Genomic DNA, 18,857 nt, shown 5'->3' on the forward strand with positions numbered 1-18,857 from the left:
CCCCTGGAACCGGAAGTCCCCTGGTACCGGAAGTCCCCTGGTACCGGAAGTCCCCTGGAACCGGAAGTCCCCTGATACCGGAAGTCCTCAACTTCCGGTTGGAACCGGAAGTCCCCTGGTACCGGAAGTCCTCAACTTCCGGTTGGAACCGGAAGTCCCCTGGTACCGGAAGTCCTCAACTTCCGGTTGGAACCGGAAGTCCCCTGGAACCGGAAGTCCTCAACTTCCGGTTGGTACCGGAAGTCCCCTGGTACCGGAAGTCCTCAACTTCCGGTTGGAACCGGAAGTCCCCTGGTACCGGAAGTCCTCAACTTCCGGTTGGAACCGGAAGTCCCCTGGTACCGGAAGTGCCCTGGTACCGGAAGTCCTCAACTTCCGGTTGGAACCGGAAGTCCTCAACTTCCGGTTGTAACCGGAAGTCCCCTGGTACCGGAAGTCCCCTGGAACCGGAAGTCCCCTGGAACCGGAAGTCCCCTGGTACCGGAAGTCCTCAACTTCCGGTTGGAACCGGAAGTCCCCTGGTACCGGAAGTCCCCTGGTACCGGAAGTCCCCTGGTACCGGAAGTCCTCAACTTCCGGTTGGAACCGGAAGTCCCCTGGTACCGGAAGTCCTCAACTTCCGGTTGGAACCGGAAGTCCCCTGGTACCGGAAGTGCCCTGGTACCGGAAGTCCTCAACTTCCGGTTGGAACCGGAAGTCCTCAACTTCCGGTTGGAACCGGAAGTCCTCAACTTCCGGTTGGTACCGGAAGTCCCCTGGTACCGGAAGTCCTCAACTTCCGGTTGGAACCGGAAGTCCCCTGGTACCGGAAGTCCCCTGGTACCGGAAGTCCTCAACTTCCGGTTGGAACCGGAAGTCCCCTGGTACCGGAAGTCCCCTGGTACCGGAAGTCCTCAACTTCCGGTTGGAACCGGAAGTCCCCTGGTACCGGAAGTCCCCTGGTACCGGAAGTCCCCTGGTACCGGAAGTCCTCAACTTCCGGTTGGAACCGGAAGTCCCCTGGAACCGGAAGTCCCCTGGTACCGGAAGTCCTCAACTTCCGGTTGGAACCGGAAGTCCCCTGGTACCGGAAGTGCCCTGGTACCGGAAGTCCTCAACTTCCGGTTGGAACCGGAAGTCCTCAACTTCCGGTTGTAACCGGAAGTCCCCTGGTACCGGAAGTCCCCTGGAACCGGAAGTCCCCTGGTACCGGAAGTCCTCAACTTCCGGTTGGAACCGGAAGTCCCCTGGTACCGGAAGTCCCCTGGTACCGGAAGTCCTCAACTTCCGGTTGGAACCGGAAGTCCCCTGGTACCGGAAGTGCCCTGGTACCGGAAGTCCTCAACTTCCGGTTGGAACCGGAAGTCCTCAACTTCCGGTTGGTACCGGAAGTCCCCTGGTACCGGAAGTCCTCAACTTCCGGTTGGAACCGGAAGTCCCCTGGTACCGGAAGTCCTCAACTTCCGGTTGGAACCGGAAGTCCCCTGGTACCGGAAGTGCCCTGGTACCGGAAGTCCTCAACTTCCGGTTGGAACCGGAAGTCCTCAACTTCCGGTTGGTACCGGAAGTCCCCTGGTACCGGAAGTCCTCAACTTCCGGTTGGAACCGGAAGTCCCCTGGAACCGGAAGTCCCCTGGTACCGGAAGTCCTGAACTTCCGGTTGGTACCGGAAGTCCCCTGGTACCGGAAGTCCTCAACTTCCGGTTGGAACCGGAAGTCCCCTGGTACCGGAAGTCCTCAACTTCCGGTTGGAACCGGAAGTCCCCTGGTACCGGAAGTGCCCTGGTACCGGAAGTCCTCAACTTCCGGTTGGAAACGGAAGTCCTCAACTTCCGGTTGTAACCGGAAGTCCCCTGGTACCGGAAGTCCCCTGGTACCGGAAGTCCTCAACTTCCGGTTGGAACCGGAAGTCCCCTGGTACCGGAAGTCCTCAACTTCCGGTTGGAACCGGAAGTCCCCTGGTACCGGAAGTCCTCAACTTCCGGTTAGAACCGGAAGTCCTCAACTTCCGGTTGGAACCGGAAGTCCCCTGGTACCGGCAGTCCTCAACTTCCGGTTGGAACCGGAAGTCCCCTGGTACCGGAAGTCCTCAACTTCCGGTTGGAACCGGAAGTCCCCTGGTACCGGAAGTCCCCTGGTACCGGAAGTCCTCAACTTCCGGTTGGAACCGGAAGTACTCAACTTCCGGTTGGAACCGGAAGTCCCCTGGTACCGGAAGTCCTCAACTTCCGGTTGGAACCGGAAGTCCTCAACTTCCGGTTGGAACCGGAAGTCCCCTGGTACCGGAAGTCCCCTGGTACCGGAAGTCCTCAACTTCCGGTTGGAACCGGAAGTCCCCTGGAACCGGAAGTCCCCTGGAACCGGAAGTCCCCTGGTACCGGAAGTCCTCAACTTCCGGTTGGAACCGGAAGTCCCCTGGAACCGGAAGTCCCCTGGAACCGGAAGTCCCCTGGAACCGGAAGTCCCCTGGTACCGGAAGTCCTCAACTTCCGGTTGGAACCGGAAGTCCCCTGGTACCGGAAGTCCTCAACTTCCGGTTGGAACCGGAAGTCCCCTGGTACCGGAAGTCCTCAACTTCCGGTTGGAACCGGAAGTCCCCTGGAACCGGAAGTCCCCTGGTACCGGAAGTCCCCTGGTACCGGAAGTCCTCAACTTCCGGTTGGAACCGGAAGTCCCCTGGTACCGGAAGTCCCCTGGTACCGGAAGTCCTCAACTTCCGGTTGGAACCGGAAGTCCCCTGGTACCGGAAGTCCTCAACTTCCGGTTGGAACCGGAAGTCCCCTGGTACCGGAAGTCCTCAACTTCCGGTTGGAACCGGAAGTCCCCTGGTACCGGAAGTCCTCAACTTCCGGTTAGAACCGGAAGTCCTCAACTTCCGGTTGGAACCGGAAGTCCCCTGGTACCGGCAGTCCTCAACTTCCGGTTGGAACCGGAAGTCCCCTGGTACCGGAAGTCCTCAACTTCCGGTTGGAACCGGAAGTCCCCTGGTACCGGAAGTCCCCTGGTACCGGAAGTCCCCTGGAACCGGAAGTCCCCTGGTACCGGAAGTCCTCAACTTCCGGTTGGAACCGGAAGTCCCCTGGTACCGGAAGTACCCTGGTACCGGAAGTCCTCAACTTCCGGTTGGAACCGGAAGTCCCCTGGTACCGGAAGTCCTCAACTTCCGGTTGGAACCGGAAGTCCCCTGGTACCGGAAGTCCTCAACTTCCGGTTGGAACCGGAAGTCCCCTGGTACCGGAAGTCCCCTGGTACCGGAAGTCCTCAACTTCCGGTTGGAACCGGAAGTCCCCTGGTACCGGAAGTCCTCAACTTCCGGTTGGAACCGGAAGTCCCCTGGAACCGGAAGTCCCCTGGTACCGGAAGTCCCCTGGTACCGGAAGTCCTCAACTTCCGGTTGGAACCGGAAGTCCCCTGGTACCGGAAGTCCCCTGGTACCGGAAGTCCTCAACTTCCGGTTGGAACCGGAAGTCCCCTGGTACCGGAAGTCCTCAACTTCCGGTTGGAACCGGAAGTCCCCTGGAACCGGAAGTCCCCTGGTACCGGAAGTCCTCAACTTCCGGTTAGAACCGGAAGTCCTCAACTTCCGGTTGGAACCGGAAGTCCCCTGGTACCGGAAGTGCCCTGGTACCGGAAGTCCCCTGTTACCGGAAGTCCCCTGGTACCGGAAGTCCCCTGGTACCGGAAGTCCCCTGGTACCGGAAGTCCTCAACTTCCGGTTGGAACCGGAAGTCCCCTGGAACCGGAAGTCCCCTGGTACCGGAAGTCCTGAACTTCCGGTTGGTACCGGAAGTCCCCTGGTACCGGAAGTCCTCAACTTCCGGTTGGAACCGGAAGTCCCCTGGTACCGGAAGTCCTCAACTTCCGGTTGGAACCGGAAGTCCCCTGGTACCGGAAGTGCCCTGGTACCGGAAGTCCTCAACTTCCGGTTGGAAACGGAAGTCCTCAACTTCCGGTTGTAACCGGAAGTCCCCTGGTACCGGAAGTCCCCTGGTACCGGAAGTCCTCAACTTCCGGTTGGAACCGGAAGTCCCCTGGTACCGGAAGTCCTCAACTTCCGGTTGGAACCGGAAGTCCCCTGGTACCGGAAGTCCTCAACTTCCGGTTAGAACCGGAAGTCCTCAACTTCCGGTTGGAACCGGAAGTCCCCTGGTACCGGCAGTCCTCAACTTCCGGTTGGAACCGGAAGTCCCCTGGTACCGGAAGTCCTCAACTTCCGGTTGGAACCGGAAGTCCCCTGGTACCGGAAGTCCCCTGGTACCGGAAGTCCTCAACTTCCGGTTGGAACCGGAAGTACTCAACTTCCGGTTGGAACCGGAAGTCCCCTGGTACCGGAAGTCCTCAACTTCCGGTTGGAACCGGAAGTCCTCAACTTCCGGTTGGAACCGGAAGTCCCCTGGTACCGGAAGTCCCCTGGTACCGGAAGTCCCCTGGTACCGGAAGTCCTCAACTTCCGGTTGGAACCGGAAGTCCCCTGGAACCGGAAGTCCCCTGGTACCGGAAGTCCTCAACTTCCGGTTGGAACCGGAAGTCCCCTGGAACCGGAAGTCCCCTGGTACCGGAAGTCCTCAACTTCCGGTTGGAACCGGAAGTCCCCTGGTACCGGAAGTCCTCAACTTCCGGTTGGAACCGGAAGTCCCCTGGAACCGGAAGTCCCCTGGTACCGGAAGTCCCCTGGTACCGGAAGTCCTCAACTTCCGGTTGGAACCGGAAGTCCCCTGGTACCGGAAGTCCCCTGGTACCGGAAGTCCTCAACTTCCGGTTGGTACCGGAAGTCCCCTGGTACCGGAAGTCCCCTGGTACCGGAAGTCCTCAACTTCCGGTTGGAACCGGAAGTCCCCTGGTACCGGAAGTCCTCAACTTCCGGTTGGAACCGGAAGTCCCCTGGTACCGGAAGTCCTCAACTTCCGGTTGGTACCGGAAGTCCCCTGGAACCGGAAGTCCCCTGGTACCGGAAGTCCCCTGTTACCGGAAGTCCCCTGGTACCGGAAGTCCCAGGGGATACCGTAGGGTACCGGAGTATCGATTACCCTACGAACCTAATCGATTTTCGTATCTCCGGCCAAGGAGCTCGGATTCCCCTGCAGGATACACATTAGGGACACACCACCGATTCGATATTCACTCGCTTCTACATAAATAAAATATTTACAGCCCCGCCCCGTTATCCGCGAAACGTTCGTTAATTTACACTTAACTTCGCCAAGATTCGAGCCACCGTTTCGTTCCGTGACGACGCGAGAGATTTGCACGGGAATTTCAACGTAAACAGCCGGGATTTGGGCGCTGTCACCACGGAAAAGTTGATACTTAATCGTGGCTGCACGTCGTTATACATGGAAATGCTCTCCGCGAGTGGCGCGTCGCGGATTTCAGGGAAACCATAAATCGTTCGGTTTTCGACGAGAAGTCGATAACGTTGGATAACTTAAGGCACTTCCGCTCCGCCAGCGGTCAATAGCGAATAAACCTCTCGTTCACGGTATAGATTGCCCAAGTTTCGTATTGTTTCCCCGCGAACCGGTCGTTACCTACACAGAACAAACGATACCAATTTTTATTCGAATGCGAGCCTCAACCCTCGCAACATCGCGCGAAATCTCGCGGTAAGGAATTCGAGCGAACGCAAGAACCACAGCTGAGTCTTGTCCACTTTCTTAAAAATATTAGAAAGAAACCCTTACGCGATATCTTCGAAAAGAAAATTTATCCTTCATAAACACACTGAGAATTACGAGACGAATAATTTGTAATTAATTATTATTCTATCAGAGTAGTAATTAAATTTACGAAACTTTAATCGATCCAATCGATATTTTTATTTTTGTCCCCGATATTCGAACCGCAACGTAACAAGGTGAAATGTTTAATAATTTATCGATGTAGTTTTTATTTTATAGTATTGAGAACGAGAGTCACGCCATCTGAAAGTTTACAAGTACCAGAGTTCGTGTCTTGTAAGCGGTTTGGAGAATCGTTGTAACTTTGGAGCGTCCCCAGAGATCACCGTGGCGTTTAACGCGTTAGAAATATAGGTACAGCGTGGCAAGATTTCGTTCCCTGAGTCGTTGACTCGGAGGAGTGGGAGAAGCTAGTACGGGGGGGACCTTCCCCCTCCTTCGCGCACTGTGCGTTGATTGGCGCTCTCCTCCCACCCTAATGCCTCCAACGCGCGATGCGCGAAGGAGGGGGAAGGTCCCCATCGTACTACCTTTCCCCACTCGTTCGAATCAGCGATATTTAGGGACTAAAATCTAACCACACTGGTTACGATCGACCTTACCGTTGATTATGACACCCGTTATCGAAACTTAAATCGTAGGGCGAGAGGTTAACGAACCAACTGGTAAAGGAAGTCTGGTAATAGAGAGCGCGGCTTGCGGTTAAGATTTCACAATCAGGTGAACGAATTAAACGTCGGGGGAGGGGCGAGACGAGGGACGGGGGGGAACCCTCGAGGCATACCATCGCCTCGAAAATTACTCGACGTCGAATAAAGGGCATTAAAGGGCCGTAGAATTTTCCACGAAACCGCTATTTCTCCTACCGGGAAGTTAGGGAAAATCGTGGACGACAGCTCGTCGATCAAGGCAACCCGATCCAAAACAAAGTAAAGCCACATTTTCTTCGATAAAGATGAATGACGTACGACGGGAACGATGGAACGTGGATCCGTGTCGCGAATTTTTAGAGTTTGCGAGGATAATAAATCGACAAAGGTATTGGGACACATATGGAATCAATAGAGAATTGTAACAGAGAAACTTTGATTTTTACGATTGGAAAAAGTTTAGAGTCTTCAACGGGACGAGGAATATTTAGGGGGAAAATTTTTAATCGCTCGATATGTTTCAGAGACTGTTGTTTGGGTCGGGGAATTTTTGCGATGTTTACGAGGACGATGTTTATACGAGTTCGAAGAGTATTTTGATTTTATGGGGGAAATTTTTGCACGACAGGAGTGTGTTGTTTATTTTCACTGGTGATAAAAGCTTCTCGATTAGTGCTTTTTTTTGTGGAAATTCATTTTTAAGAAACTTATGTGTTTTATGAACTTCTCTAATCAATTTTGTGCGCTGAAGTAATCGATAAAGGAAGGAAGAAAGTAACAGAGGTTCGAACGTACGTTTATGTGGAAAATTTCGAGAAGAAAAGTATAGTAGTGCTTCTTTATGTAAAATAGAACAATTTCGTGTAACCAGAGACCACTTGCGAGCAATGCTTTGCTTTCAGATAATTAAGAAACATCTTTATATTATTAATATACATTTCTTGTACAGTTAAATATATTTTCCACGTTGTGTGTTCTAAAAACATTGTTACTTTATAAGCTAACCATAATAATCTCGATTAGATTAACATTACGGAATACGCAAACTTCCTAGTCTCCTTAGAATAACAGGAGCATAACTGAATTAGTTTACATTCGTTAAATTTCGTAAACAAACTTCGAAACTTTCTGCCACAAAATTTACCGTACACGAACCATGCATAATATAACAACATACTGTTGTCACGATTCCTTAGCGACAAACACCATTTTTCAACTTGGAACAAAATTTTGTTCGTTGCATACTCGAACACATGGTGGAGTCTCTGTTAATTTTTCTTCCGAAAGCTCGCAAAGCCCACTTTAAGAACGCTGACTCAACCTATTTCATTCATATCTCCGAATTATCAACCGCAGAATCCTCCAGTTTACCTACCAAACAAACTTGGACGCGTTTGGAATATCAACAATCCCGAATTCGATGAACCGTATATTTCCACGTTTGGTGTCGAAATTGTCGAAAACCCATAGCGGACCTCGGTCCCACGGAATTGATCGCACCGAAATTTGCCAGCCGAAAAATTGCTCTAGATACTCGGTGGATATCTGTTTCAATCATTGAAACTTTATCAAAGTGTTACGGGTCCCCGCACAGCTAATTAAACTTGTGCAAGCGAATAAAGAATTGAACCGTTCTGCACACGTACTGGTACTTCTCTACAAGAAAGAATATTTAAAACTGTACCGTTTCATTACCCTATAATACCAAAAACCGTGTACATTGGGTTGTTCGGAAAGTCATTTCGTTTTCCAAAATGGAGAATATGTAATTTAATAAAATGTTTGTACACTCTAAAGAAATCGTGTTTAATTTTCACCAAAAAAAAACGAAATTACTTTCCGAACAACCCAATATATGGTAGATATGTTGAAGAATTTAATTTAACATACCTATAAGTATAAGAATTTAATTTAACATACCTACAAGTATAAGAATTTAATTTAACATACCTACAAGTATAAGAATTTAATTTAACATACCTACAAGTATAAGAATTTAACTTAACATACCTACAAGTACAAGAAAAACCCTATACCTTCCCGCGCTACTGTCTAAACCGTACAAAGTCACTGTCAGCAATGTATTCGATCGACCGAGTGATCGGTAACCGGTGAGAAGTGTACATAAGATGAAGCTCGTCCGTTCGGTAAAGTGTTAACAAGTCGAGAAGAAGTAGACCCTCCGTTTCGGTGTAATTAAAATCTCGTGGTCGTTCAACGAATTAAATCTACGAAATGGATGGATCGCGGATGAATCTCTCTCTCTCTCTCTCTCTCTCTCTCTCTCTCTCTGTCTATCTATCTTGTGTGCGCGCGCGCGCATCTTTAGAATTTTCTCCCCTAGGCGTGGATCCGTTCGTCGACGTCGACGGTCGTTAGGAGGCTCGCTATTAACCTTTCCGGCTTCGTCTTTAAAAAGAAAGTTTTCGCTCGGATAATCCTTTCACGTGGATTTCCGAAAAACCTAACACACGCCGCCCGCTCATTATACTTCCGTGCACGTGTAGCCTCGGGACACCTTCCAAACGCTTTTCTCCGGCTAAAGATCGCCGCCGAATGAATGCACCCTGGAACGGTTCAACGACGAATAATGCTGAATCGCGTCGAGTAAGAAGCTTTCGCGGCCAGATCTCGAGACACCGCTCCCGAACCGTATCCGAACGGATGATGCACTTCGCCGATGTTCTCCGAATCGTGACCACGTGTATCAGGGAGCTTCTTCTCCTTATCGATGGTTGAGAGAATCAATTACCAATCCTATCAGCTAGTCGCCAGAAAGTTTCTTCTCTTTTACCGATCGAGAAAATCGTTTGTTATTATTCCGTATTAATTTTTATACAACGAACATACAATTTATGTTACAATCTTCTGTAAGTTTCTGCAAACAAAAATATTTGAACTTACGATTTTGTGTACTCATTTTGGAGATGGTTACATACCTACAGGGTGTATAAAATGTAGATTGTTTTTTAAGTATACAAAGTATAGAAATATACCAAGTGTTTTGTATTCTTTGACAGTCATGAGTAGGTTAAGGAAGCGGTAAGAATCGAATAATTCGAGGTCTCTGTGAGGTTGGGTCACGTCTAGAGAAGATCTTCGAGGAATAAACAGTTTATGATTAACGATTCGGAAAGTGTACAAGAAGGTATTCGATCGTCGAAAGTGGATTGCGGTTGGACTTAAACTTTGGTATTCGAAGTAAGTACGGAATCACTTAGTCAAATGACTCGTTCGTTTTATTCGGTGCACCTAAATTTATTGAAAATATTCATAAATGTATATAGAAGTTCTAAAAGTTTATGGATCCTTTAAAATACGAACCGACGTTAGATCGGTTTGGGTAGCCCTCTGGTGGAAGTTACGGGAGTTACACGTCACCGTACAACTGTCATAACCTTAAAAGAATACAATAATGAAATCTTTAATTATTCGAAGATCTTTAAGTATTTAAAGATCTTTAATTATTTGAAGATTTAATACCGAAATACGAAATTAGAGACAGTTCCATCCACAACTGTTTATCAGTGAACGCAATACGAGTCCAGAGGGCTATGATAAGAGATTGTCCGCTGTCCGTGAAAAACGACACTCTATACGACGTATAGCGGCATCATATGAAGAAATGCCAGTCCATACAACGTATAGAGGTCGGCGGCATATGAAGAAACGTCGGTCCATACTCGTATGGAGGTCGACAGCGTATGAAAAAAAGTGCAGTCCATAGACGTCGTTGAGGGGTTAAAGAGGAACTCCGTGTATACAAAACCATGTAACTGACGCAGTTCGAAACTGTCGATAACTGTGGACCCTGGTAGTTCACAATTTTTACATTTCTAGGCCAGGATTCGTGGACCCGGTTTCGATAATGAAATATGATGAATCGACAAAGAGAGTGTCACGGATAACACCTATGGCGCTGACAATGAGTCATCTGCCGTGTCCAACTACGTCGCGGTTAGAGGAGTTAGATGAACTGCGAAAAGTTTGATAGACTATTATAGAGAATCGCCCACGCAAATGACTCTACGTTGTTGCATTCGCTAAAATTGTCCGAGCAAGCTAGTTTCTAGTTGCGTAGAAATTCAGACAGGTCGTTTATCGAGACAATCTGCATGCATAAATAGTCGCTGGATGGAGAACTTTCGGGAGAAGGATCGGTTGGACCTCTGGTGGCGAGTACGGAAGTTACGCGGTGGCGTGACATTGTCATAACCTTAAAGAATGAATCGTGTACTAGTTCCAACGCGTGAAAAAGATTGGATAGACACCGCTGTGGAGGATTACCGCAATCCAATCGCTTCTTAGCGCATTTTGTCGCATTTACCTAAATCGTCGGAGCATTTCCTAATTGTAGACAAATTAAAACCAACTGTTTACCGAAACACTCTGCGGACATAAATCGACACTGGATCGAAAAAGGATCCGGTCGGACCTCTGGTGGCAATTACGGGAATTACGAGGTGGACACAAATCTTCTAAAGGATCGCTTTAACCTGATCACTTCGTAAAACGTTTAACGATGCCCATCGAAACGATCAGAATACGCGAGTTTCTTGTTACGCGCGAACTAAGGCATTATCCAAACACTGTACGAACATGAATCAACGCTGGCTAGTGAACTTTCGGGTCAAAGATCGGCCGAACTGAATCATGTGTTCTGTCCAACTACGCCATTATCGGTAAAGTTAGGTAAACACTACTACAGGGGATCACCTTAACCTAATCACTCCGTGGCACACTTTGCTACGTGCAAAGTCACCTCTCGGCCAAATAGTCGATACACTTGACTTCCTAGTTTGCGGACAAACTAAGGGTGAACCGTTTATCGAAACATTCTGCGGTGATAAATTGTCGGGAAGCATCGCGGCGAGGAATCGGTTGTACCTCTGGCGGCGATTACGGGAGTTACGCGGAGGCGCGAAACGACCATCATAACCTTAAAGGAGGACGGTAACTCAAACCAGAGGGAATTACTCGGCGAAAATTACAAAGGGCGGTGCAATTACGCGGGGCACACACGTGCGGCAAATATCTCTCGGTTTCCGGAAACAATCACAGTAGTAACTAATGGGTACGCGCGATGGGGGCGAGACGACCCGACGGTAGATAATGGCTCGCCGCCCAAAAGGGAGAAGAGAAAGGACAGGGAGCACCCTTTTGCCCTTGTCATTTTTGTTCTCCTCGAGGTGGGAAAAAGAAAACGGCGAGAGTATCCTTCGCTTAACACAGAGTCAACCCGGCGCCGTTGTGCGGCTTCTTAACGAGAAAACGCCTCGAGAGAGAAGCAGTCCAGCTGGCCTATTCATCGTACCGTTCCACTCAGCTCGCATCCCACGGTATTAAAGGGCCGCCGTTGGCGTAGGTCATCCCCTATCGGGAGCCAAGACGATATCTCAGCTGGATTGTCGCGGCCGATTTAAGTTGCTCGAAACGACACGACCGGCGGACTGGCCCGGCGACAAATGGCGTCGTCGCGCCCCTTCGCGCGCCGATGCACGCCTCGTAAACCTGACACGCAGGCTTATCTGCTCGGGCTAAAAACCACGCCTCGGCCGGTGAATAAAGAATTTTTCACTACCACGAATACGAGATCGTGTCCGAAAATTAAGAAACCATTACGACTTCGGAGGAGCGAACGCATCTTGTGAGATTTCTCGGAGCACAACTTGCGAAGAGTCGTAACTTGCGTTTTCGAAAATTAAGAAACCATTACGACTTCGAAGGAGCGTACGCATCTTGTAAGGTTTCTCGGAGCACAACTTGCGAAGAGTCATAATTTACGTTTTCGAAAATTAAGAAACCGTTACGACTTCGAAGAGGCGAACGCATCTTGTAAGATTTCTGGAAGCACTACTGCGAAGAGTCGTAACTCGCGACTAGTTCGTCTAATAACTAAACGTACTTAGCGGATAGAACGGGAGATATAAAAAAAATGAAGAAGTATAGAATTGTGTCTTGTACAACTTCCATCCCAAGTTGCAGCCATTTTAATGATCCGGTAATAAGCGAACGCGAGCTTTGTAGCGAGGGCTCGGAATGAAATTTAATTACCGAATACACAACTCGAGCAGAGCGGAGTAGTTTGAGAGCGTTTGAGAGATATCGAGAACTTATCGCGCGTTCTATACAATTTGAGTAAAAAACGGTCGTACCAGTTCGCGATTAATACTTCTCGGAGTACAAAAATGGCTGTAACTTGGAAACAAGGTCAAGTAGGGCACATATTTATACGAACTTTGTTCATGGTTCTTATATCTCCTGTTCATCACTCGAGTAGGTACCACATGCTACGAGGCACTATACGTATCTGACCATCGCATCGTTTTCTCTCGCTGGCGACTACCACCACCACCACCCCCACCTCCACCCCCCGGCGGATGGATTTCTGCGAACGCTCGAAATGTTGATAAAGTTAAAGTAATATGGTCGAGCTCTCGCCAGTTCAAATGTTCATTTACTTCCCCAGTTCGGGATTCCAAGCACTTGGAAGTCCGAAAGTTCGACAACAGCGCAATAAAGTCTTCGCCGGATCCGGCGGTCCTTGAACATGGCAATGGCATCCCTCCAATTGTCTTCTCATAACCCATTGTCTTCTTTGTGGATCGTCGTGGAATACCCACTTTTCATTTCCAGCGACAATACGGTTCTGAAACGGTCGATTAATTTGTCCCTTTCCTTAATGCAGCGCAAACGTTCGTTCGTTCGTTGAACGAAGTTCGCCAGCGGCGGTGCGCTGTATCCATTCACCAAGCTCGGACACTTTTCCCATTTCTTCCAAGTGACTATGAATTGTACCGATGGATCAGCCCAGTAGTCTTTCCACAATCTCTTTTCACCGTTAAATGTGGCCCCGTCTCAATTAGAGCCTTAAGTGCTTTGTTATCAAAACCCACCGATCGTTTCCAACCGTAGCTCCTTCTCCGAGAGATAGAATGTAACCTTAACCCACACGAGAGAATACTTAATCTTTGAATACCATTCACCGAGCTGCGACATCTTCTTCCACCATTTTCAAGGAATTACGAATTGCACCAATCGACAATTTAACCACATTTAATGTGCTAACCTTAACCCACACCAGAGAGTATTTAATCTTAGAATACTACTCATCGAGCTACATCTTTTTCCACTTTTTTCAAGGAATTACGAATTGCACCAATTGACAATTTAAGCACATTTAACGTGCTAACCTTAACCCACACGAGAGAGTGTTTAATCTTAGAATACTACTCACCGAGCTACGACATCTTTTTCCACCATTTTCAAGGAATTACGAATTGCACCAATCGACGATTTAAGCACATTTAATGTGCTGTTGCGTCGCAACCACTTTCAACCGTGATTCCTCCAAGATATGGACCGTAACCTTAACCCACATTCCCACGTGAGAGAATACTAAATTTTGAAACACCAATCACTTTTCCCATTTCCCATTTCCTCGAGTGACTACGTACTGTATCGATCGATGACCCAATCTTAAGCGCTTTGATGTCACACCTGACCATTTCCAACTGTGGTTCCTTTAAGAGATGGACCGTAACCTTAATCCACATTCACACTTGAGAAAATAGTGAACATTGGAACACCATTCATCGCGCTTCTACACTTTTTCCACATCTTTCGAGTGATTATTGTACCGATCGATACCCAATTTTCGATACTTCGTTATCGAAGCTGATCGCTTTGAACCACGATTCTTTCGAGCGATGGAATATAACCTTAACACCACGTTCTCACTTGAGGAACATACGATGGTATAACATATTCGATGCATTTCATCGATGAGTGTCATTTTCAAGAAAAAAACAATTCTAAGTGGAAGTGTGGTTTTACGGAGTTTTCAGAAGCCAGTGGTGATACTTTCTCATTTAAAGCGTCCTCTCTGTATATCTCGCGAATGTTCTTACCAGGAGTTCTGGCATTGTTCCCTTCCCCGAATTCGCGAAGCGTGCAATACACTTAAATAAGTTTCATCGAATCACTCGTTTAAATCATTTTTCTTGCGAGTGCGAAATTGTAGACGAAATCTGAACGTTCGAGCAGGGTTAGAACGATTTTTAAACATTTAGAAACAGTTTCTACCTAAACAGGATACGCTTGTTTCGTACGAGCGAGATAAGAAACGACATTACTTACGTAATGGGCCGTGATTTACAAAAAAAAAAAAAAGAAATGTGGATCGTTTCGGTCCCACTGTTACGGTCTCGTTGAAACGTACACGAAAACCGTGATATTATCGGACAGCGTTGAATAGTATCGTTTTACGACACTCCGATATTCGATAGCGGAAAAGATGGACTTTGTAGGTATTTATTGCAACTGTCGTAAAAACGAAAGAGCCAAGAGTATTGATACAACACCGTTGAATTCTTTTCCGTGGGGCAGTTTCAAGCGTACCGTTTAAACTACTCAACGATATTCAACAGGATTAATGTATCACGTCTCGAGAACATTTCGCCAAAGGACACGCGTACTTCGCAACTTTCTCGAGGTTCGTTTCGATTCGTTTCGTAAATTTGGTCAATCTTGAAACTTCCTGTAGACCGTGAATACAATTCGGTTCGTATTGTTCGGAACCGTGTAGGTTGTATCGAGTAATGGAAATTATTCCTCCACACTGTAGACACATAATTTAATTAATAACGATAGAATAATTCCAATGGACGAGGCTTTGTCCAACTTCGAGCCGAGACCACATTTGAACCGTTCGCACGAAGGTATCGAAAATCAACACCGAGGTCGTTCAATATCGACGAAAGTCGAATGAAAAACTCCTTCCAATATTTGTTCGAGATACGATCCACGAGAAAGGTTAATGAAGAAGCTCGCCGTACCGGGTAAGCTAATTACTAATTTACCTGGTACGAGCAAACCTTGATCCAGGAAGGAAGAATATCTGTACAATTACGCAAATTATTTGATTTACGAGGAAGCTTTGAAACGAATCTCGGTATCGAGTAGCTCGATTGGACTCGTACAAATGTCTGTCTCCTTCGTTTTTTTTTTTTTTTTTTTTTTTTTTTTTCGTGCAAACGATTTGACACGAATATTCACGATTAAATGTCCGTAGAAACGCGTGCGTGCAATCCTTTGCGCACACGAATAACTTTCCGTCGCTTCTACATAATATTATGTCACGTATACACTACGTGTGTGTGATGTTCAGATTCTGGTGCGGCAACCTATTGTTTTAGGTGGATAATACGGGCATTCAGAACACACCTACTTAAATAAATAAATCTTCTCGAATGCACATTCCACTGAGCCGTATTAATTCATTCACTCTGGTCCCGGTAGATTATAATAAACGTACGAGCAAACGAACAATTGAAACAGAATAGAATAGACAGTACAAGCATTTGAGTCTTTAGGAGTCTATTCCTGGAATCTCGGCTGGTACGTGTATAATCGATAACGTAATAAAATCCATAATGGAAAACAATTTTTATTTTCTTTTTTGCCGGAATTAGGGATCGAAATTTTAATAATGAGATTTAAACACGAACGAAATAAGAGAAATAAAATTTGACGATAAATGAAAATGAATTTGGGTAGCATCGATGTCGAGATTTAAAAACGTGATATAATTGTGGGTAATAATTATTGAGAAATCGAAGAATTAATTTCGTTTCTTGTTATCAGTTTTTGTTCTCGTTTCTAAAGAGAGCTTTACGAAATTTATGTCGAAAAAAATTGTTGATACGATAAAACATCACCGTGGGTATTACGTAACAAATATAGAGACGATTGCGTCGCGATCGATACCGATCGTTAATCGATAAATTTAATACTTTTTGAGAATATTCGTCCACTGTAGACGCTTCAATCGTCGATGATTGTTCTTACAGTGCACGCAATTTCGGAATATCGCACACAGAATGGTCGTAAAGTGTATTTATGGTCTCATTATTTGTCTAACGTTTAAAATAAGTGTTCTCATATTTTAATTTTTGTATTACTTCTTGACGTCACCAAGCTCGATTTATCGCTACTATTACTTTCACTATTCTCACCGTTATTCGCGAGTGGATCGTTGCAAATTAACACGTTAATTTGTCAGTGTAACCAAATACGAACGTAACCGTGGCAAAACAGTGATAAATCTTTTCTATTGGAAAAGTTTTTCGAGAAAAAGAAATTGTTCTTCGTTAAAAGTTCAAATTGACCGTTTCCATTGTAGTATTCGACTTTATCCTACGTGTGTCCAATTGTATTATAAATTTTAAAGAATTATCATAAAACACGATGCAATCGTGCAATTTATCGGTAAAATATTCGTGCTCCTTGATAAAATCAATTTCGTTGAAAAACGATCCCTCGTTTTTCACGAAAAAAAAAAACGTATCGATGCGTACTTTAAATAACGTCGAAGATTAAAATTTTTGATTTTTATAAGATAATTTTTTCTAGAATACTTTAAACGCAAGGCTTTCGATGTAAACCTAACGTATTCCCGATAACTCGATTTCACAGACCTCCGGATGCAAATAATCGTTAGAGCATTCGCCACTGGCCATTCAAACGCCGTTACATCCATAGTGACTGTAATATACGATCGCGTTCGGAGCTTTTAATCACGACGCATACAACCCACCCACACACCCGGACACCTACCTGTGCATCTATACCGTTCGAGCGTATTCGTATCGTGGACACGTGCACCGATCAGGATTGGTTTCAGCCCCGACACCCAGCACTTCGTGTATTACGCACGTTCCAGGTGGTTTGGGTCTCTGGTCCCGCTTCTGATGTCAAAGATCCCGATTTACTAGAATCCTCGTTGCTGATCAAAGCGCGCAAGCCACTCAGGTCCCTCCGATGCTTCTGCGGAGACACAAATCCTCGCAATTAGGAACTCCCTTTAACGGCGAACGAGTAATTCCCGCTTTCAAGACTCGACCGTTATACCCCGTATTCAAGAGCCAGTATCGTCCACCTCGTGTTTATTCAACGCGAACAATTCACCAACCCGTGGACAAGTATCCTCGTCGGTCCCCGACTCTCGATAAACATTGCCCCGCTTTCGAGCGAACGCCTATGTCGCATTTGTTTCTTGAAAGCGGGAATTACCGTACCGCGAGGATCTACGCACAGCACGTAAAACATACGACGAGTCGAGTACGAAGTTACGAAGATATCGATCGCGCCGGTGATTTTCTTGGAGGAAAAAAATGTTCACCCCGGATTCGAGCAACCGAAACCGTATCTCCACTGTTTACGTTCGCACGACACGACCGATCCGTTGAAACACGCGCGTGAAATCCACGAGACGAAAATATTAGCCGGTTTCGCCCCGCTTTCCTGTCAACGGTCCCGGTTTCTGTTTCTCGAAAGCGGGAACGACCCGGGAACTTGCCACCGTTTCGTTCCGTTCCATTAGCCACGCAACGTTCCAATTACCACGGCCAAAACTGTTTTCCATTAGCCAGACCCGACCGAAACAGGATTAACGGTTCTACGTTTCGACCCGGGCTCGAACTTCGTTACACGTTACGAGGAGAATACTCGCCGCGAAGAGCAGCGAGGAAAACAGAAACGAGTCTCACCCACGGCCGGTATGTTCCTTCCAGTTGCCCGTGTTTCCGGTTGAAAACAAGCCCGGACTTCGGCCGACTATTGCCTAACTTTCGTCCAACTTTCGTCCCGCTCTCGCGTCAGACGGGGAAGCGATACGGGCGATGAGGATGGAAAAAAATAGGTAGGGCCGGGTTACACAGCGGTCGGTTCGCTACGCGATTAACGCGGCCTCGGAGAGAATAAAAATGTCTTTTTCACCTGATTCCTCGTCCCCGTTCGGAGCTTATCCGTGATCTCCCCGATCGGCTGCTTTCTATCCGCCGCCTGGAGACTCCGAAAGGGGGGGTCGGGGCTTGGGGCTAGGGGTGGCGGAACAATGTAACCGGCCGTTCCCCTTTACGAGCGAACTGACCTTCCGCGACGTAGCTTCTCGCTCCTCGAGAGTGAGAGAGAGAGACAGAGAGAGACAGACAGAGAGAGAGAGAGACAGATACTGTCCTCGTTAATCGTTCGGAGCCCGACGAACACGGGGGCGAAACCCCCCCTTAAACACACCCCGATTCCACCTCTCGAGTACGAATACTTTGTTTTGGTTTCTTTTGTTTTTCTTTCTGGTTCTTTTTCTCTACGACTCGGATACGTCGTCTCGAAGCGAGGGTCGTCCGCGGTAACGTGCTCGTCCCTCTGACCGTCTTCCAAACGGCCGTCGGTTTTCGGACTTCCTTCTGGCCGGCAGAGTCGCCCGTTGGTACGACACCCAAGCCCGACGATGCTCGTGGACGACACTCCACGTCCTTGGACGCTAATCGGGGAGCTCCCGGCCTCGTGCGTGCGAAAACCAACAACTGCCGGGTACAACCGGCCGGCCGGTTCCTCGTGGATTCTAACTTGTGGCTCTGTTGGGTGCGAGCGAGCAAGAGAGCCGTGAGAGAAAGAGACCGAGCGCGAGAGAGGGTGGACTCTCGCCGGGTGGCAGCCAGGTCAGCGACCGGGTATCCTCCGTCCTCCGAATGCTCTCTGTCGGCGGCGC

The 18,857-nt window shown here is 47.8% G+C and overlaps 1 protein-coding gene across 1 annotated transcript in view; it reads right to left on the reverse strand.

The window, feature by feature from the left end:
• LOC143149119 (uncharacterized) overlaps positions 1 to 18,055 on the reverse strand; it is an 88,381-nt gene extending 70,326 nt beyond the window's left edge. The window contains exons 1-2 of the mRNA XM_076316211.1: positions 17,857 to 18,055; positions 16,925 to 17,134 (exon numbers count right to left, since the gene is read on the reverse strand). The gene's annotated coding sequence lies outside the window, so the exon portion shown is untranslated. The remainder of the gene's footprint in view (positions 1 to 16,924; positions 17,135 to 17,856) is intronic.
• Between the last annotated feature and the right edge of the window lie 802 nt (positions 18,056 to 18,857).

The sequence above is a fragment of the Ptiloglossa arizonensis genome, chromosome 7 (genome assembly GCF_051014685.1).
Source record: "Ptiloglossa arizonensis isolate GNS036 chromosome 7, iyPtiAriz1_principal, whole genome shotgun sequence".
NCBI classification, from domain to species: domain Eukaryota; kingdom Metazoa; phylum Arthropoda; class Insecta; order Hymenoptera; family Colletidae; genus Ptiloglossa; species Ptiloglossa arizonensis.